Consider the following 4,838-nt stretch of genomic DNA (forward strand, 5'->3'; position numbering starts at 1 on the left):
AACATAGGAGAAAGTGAAATCGGATCTAAGCAGAAATATTCTTTTAATTCTTGAAGTTACTTTTTTTATTTGCTTAGGTGATATTAAGTTATTATGATCATTAAAAAATCCGTTAAACCCCCCGATCATAGTTTGTTTCGTAGTTTAATTAGAAGTAGTTAATTTATTTAATTGAATTCCGTTACCTGTGATCGACACCCGACTTACCTAAGCTAAACTAGAATCTGACTAGGTACACTACTTATAAGTGCATAGTTAGTGAGAGTGTGGTAGGTTATAAATTTAATACTAGTAGCTACTTTTGTGCACATGAAAGTTTTTGGCGTTGTTGCCAGGGAACGGTTTATTTGCTTTATAATTTAATTGCTTTTAGTTATTCGGTCATTTTTGTGGGGTAAAAACCACAAGAAGTTACTTTTCTGCAATTAGTTAATTTTGCTTTTCTCTCTGCGGAACAACCACGTCGTGGTCTTGCTTCAGCTAATTTATTAGTTTAGTGATTTTTATTCCTTTTATGCGTTTTTCTTTTATTTTTGTTTTATTTTAGTGATTTATGACCCGAGGATCTAAAACTCCAATTGTTCCTCTACTAGAAGATCCAAAATCTGCTTTCCATAAGAAAAAAGACAAGAATGGCGAATCGAGCAACACTTTCAAATCTGACAAATTCGAACTTTTTGAGAAAAATGCAAGTAAGAAGGAAGTAGGATACGAGCCAGAAACATCTACCAAAGAAAGTTCAGACGAGGAAGAGGTAAAAAGCGAGGTTGAAGAGATGACAAATATTAAGAGAATGACGATGGGAGACTATAAGAAGAGGATACGTGAAGAACATGGACCAGGTCTTGTTCCACCCGAGATACCAGCCGAGAGAAGTTTCGATCTCTAAGGTCACATTGTATCCATGCTCAAGGACATACCTTTCGCCATGGAAGAGTATGAAGATGCTTTCAAGCAAATTGATGAGGTCAAACACATTGCATACTACTTTCATGTTCCTAATGTGCCAAGAGAATCCGTGTTACTTAGGATGCTTCCGGTGACATTTACCGGTGAAGCCAAGGTTTGGTTGAAGTCTCTTGCACTCGGATCCATTACCACATAGGCAAATCTTCGTGATGCTTTTATTGAGCAATTTAGTCCACCTTCAAAGATTTCAAAGCTCAAGAAGAAGATATATAACTTTTATCAAGAGGTCGGAGAGTCCTTGTATGAAGCATGGGAGAGGTCTAAGGGCTTGCTTACAAGTTTCCCTCAACATGATTTCAATGTCCAACAAGAAGTTTCCATCTTCTAAGATGACATGAATGTAATTACTAGACAACTTCCTGACTCGCAATGGCCTATGACGAAAAGGAACCGTCAACTATTAAACAATTGATTGAAGAGTTTGTGAAGCACTCACGTGAGTACCATAATTCACAAGACGATGTTACTAGAGGAAAAGGAGATGGAGGGACCGAGAACTTGGCTGCAATCATAGCTAAATTAGATAATATGGATAGGTGAATGACGAAATTGGATCAATCCATTCATGCCATAAGGGTTGGGTGTGATAATTGTAGTGGTCCACATTTAACCAAGGATTATGACTAAGATGAAAATGGTAACAAGAAGGCACATGTGTTCTACTCAAGTGGTGAAAAGTATGATGATGATTGGAGGAAACCCAAGAAGGAATGATTTCCATATGAAGTGTATAAGAAGCAAAAAGATGAGAAGTATAGACAAACCGATAGAGGCTTCTATAAAAAAAGAGAAACCACCACTCAAAAAGAAGATGGATTTCGAGTCGATACTTCATAGATTTGTGGAAGCATCTGAAAGAGACATGATACTACTGATGCAAATGTGAGAAATCATCAAGCTTCCATCAAGAATATAGAAACTCAACTTAGGCAACTAACTACACTTGTCAGTGAGAGATTAACTCCTAAAAATCGAGACCAAAATCAGAACATCATGTCATGGCGATCTACGCCAAAGAAGAGGTTCATTCTGATCCAGTAATGGCCCATGAAACAGCTACAATACAACCTACGTTGTGTTCAGAAGAAGAGAAGCCCAAAGTAAAAAGAGCAAAAAGTAAATCGTTCTCTGATGATTCACCATGTCGTGGTCCGAGAGGAAATTTTCTCACCTTTTCATTCATATCATCCTCCTTTGCCATTCCCATCTCGAGCAATCAAACATTCTCTGGAGCCCAAATAGAGGAAATTTATGGAACAAGTGCTCTCACTCTCGATTAACGCCCCATTCCTCAAATCAATGGCTAAACTTCCAAAGTTTGCAAAAGATGTGATGACTAATCGGAAGGAGTTGGAAAAAACCTCAACAATAGTTCTTAATGAGTTGTGTTCAGCCGCGATTATCAAAGGATTAGCGATCAAGATGGGAGATCCAAGTCAACTCACCTTACCTTGTAAAATTGGCAACTTCGCTTCTATTAATGCTTTAGCCGATTTGGGGGTAAGCATCAACCTCATGCCATACTCTTTCTACCAAAAGCTCGGATTACCAAAGCTCCAAGACACAAGGAAGACCATTCGAATGGCGGATCACTCACATACCCTCAAGAAATAATTGAAGACCTGTTAGTAAAGGTGGGAAAATTTGTTTTTCTGATTGAATTTGTGGTTCGCAACATGAAGGAAGATAAAGAACTTCCCATTATTTTAGGAAGTCCATTTTTGAGTACCACAAGAGCATTAGTTGATATCCACGACTCAAATCTCACACTCCATGTGGAAGATGAAGCAGTTACCTTTGAGATGAGTCCTAAAGTGAGTCATGAAGTACCAAAAGATGAATTGTCAAAGATGGATGTTATGAAAGAAGATTTAGAAGAGCTTGTTGCAATTCAAAAAATGATGGAAGAAGAGTTGAAGGTTTGGGAGGATCCCCATGGTAAAAAAGTCAAACATTCGAAACCAGTAGCCATAATTCCTATGAAATTTGAGGTGATCACATTCACTACTCCCGAGGTTCAAGAGGAAGAGGAAGTTGATAAGATAAAAGAGGACTTGTATGAAGAAATGGAAATACTTGAGGAAGAAATGAGTGGGGAATTAGAGGATCCTACAATGGTGAAGATGGAGTTAGTTAAGGATGGTCCTAAAGAAGATGACAATAAGATAAACAAGGTGAAAAAGCAAGACAAAGGGGTAAAGCGCAAGCATGAAGATGGTGCCATTCAAAAGAAGAAGTAGAATTCGAAGAAGGCATACAAAAGAAGCATTCAAGCTTAAAAATGAGAATGGAAGGAGCAAAACAAGAAAAGCGAGATCCCACTCCCAACCACAACAACGTAGAGTAGGAAGGAGTCCAACTCACGACTCCTAAAAAAGAAGTGCTTTTCGGAAGGCAAGACGATTTTTAGAGTTTGCAATTTCTTTTCCTTTTGATTTCTTTTCCGTTTTTTCATTTTATTTTAGTTTTAGTTTTTACTTTTAGCTTAGCCAATTGATCATGTGTTTATCTTGTCTTCTAAATTTAATTTTTAGTGAAAAAGGAAAATACGTGAAGCGGTGAAGGACCTTAATGGATAAGAAGTCGTGCACATTTTTGAAGATCATAATTAAAGACCATGTTTTTGAATAAGTGTAGGGTTCTCACATAATGAAGATAAGAGCATTTTGAAGAATATTTAATCGAATAGAAGATCGGGAATGGACCTAAACGTTACGAAGAGTCGGTGCATTATTTCGATCTTGCAAGAGAATTTGAGAAGACACCACAACGTGGACATCATCACTACGTCGAGGCAAATGATTTTATCGCGACTGCATCTGTCTGAACCATGATGTGGCATACTTAGACCATGTCGTGGATATTTTAAAATCCACGACCATTTACGACTTCAAGCTCAATACTACGACGTGGCTTTACTTTCCCACGACGTGTTTGAAGTTCAACACACTATTAAAGAATAGTTCTTTGATTGATGTCGATCTGACACATCTGCATTCACATGAGAAGAGTCCAGAAGTACTGTTTCCAGTCATTATACAAGAAGTCCAAGATTTACCACACAAGTTTCAGAATTTAATCTTGCCATTACTACCGAAGGGGAGTATGTTCCCATTCTCCCTCTTTAATTTTATGTTCTTTTATTGTTTAAGCATGCAATGGGGACATTGCATCATGTAAGTGTGGGGTAGGGGGTTGAATATAGGAATGCAAACTTACTGATAAAAATTGAAAAAATGACTAGGATTTTAAAAAATTATTAGAAATATTTGAAAACAATAATCTAAAATTGAATCTAGTTAAAAAATTGTTATGTTGAGATCTAGGTTGCTAGTGTTGTGTGGGATGATCTAATGATAATTTCAATGTTTATTTGAGCCAATATATGTTATAGTGTATTTGTGGCTTCCCTATCCTAGCAAAATCATGGAAAAAAAACACGACCTTGCTTAGTTTGAGGGCTACACTATGTTTAGCATCGTGTACCAGAAATGTATCCAGGAGAGCTTATGTAGTCATTGCACATTTGACTAATACATTTAACCAATAAGGGTTGAAGTTAAGTTCCCTTGCTTAAACATATGTGTTTACAAGATTTTTAGTTTTGAGTGAAAAAAGTGAGAAAAAGAAAAAAAAAGAGAAAAAAGAAAAAAGGTTGCAAAAGCTTGAGAAATAAGAGTTTACAAAGCTATGGTGATCAAGAAATATCATCAATAAAAGCTCCAAATTATCGAAGACTCAAGAATAAGGCGAATTTTTCCAAGTTATTTATTGTATTTTTATTTCTAGGTTATTTTTCCATATGTATGCTTGGGAGGTTTAACCCAAAATACCTTGAGGTTAAGAAAGTTTTTTGGGGACGGATTCAT

General features: G+C 36.7%; 1 non-coding gene across 1 annotated transcript; it reads right to left on the reverse strand.

Annotated features, from left to right (window-relative positions):
- Positions 1-1,159: 1,159 nt before the first annotated feature.
- On the reverse strand, positions 1,160-1,266 carry LOC145161909 (small nucleolar RNA R71). The gene has a single exon (XR_013738766.1). It is a non-coding gene; the product is annotated as a small nucleolar RNA R71 (small nucleolar RNA).
- Positions 1,267-4,838: the final 3,572 nt, after the last annotated feature.

Source organism: Lactuca virosa, chromosome 2, assembly GCF_052849685.1.
Source record: "Lactuca virosa cultivar CGN04683 chromosome 2, Lactuca_virosa_CGN04683_v6, whole genome shotgun sequence".
In the NCBI taxonomy this organism is placed as follows: Eukaryota; Viridiplantae; Streptophyta; class Magnoliopsida; order Asterales; family Asteraceae; genus Lactuca; species Lactuca virosa.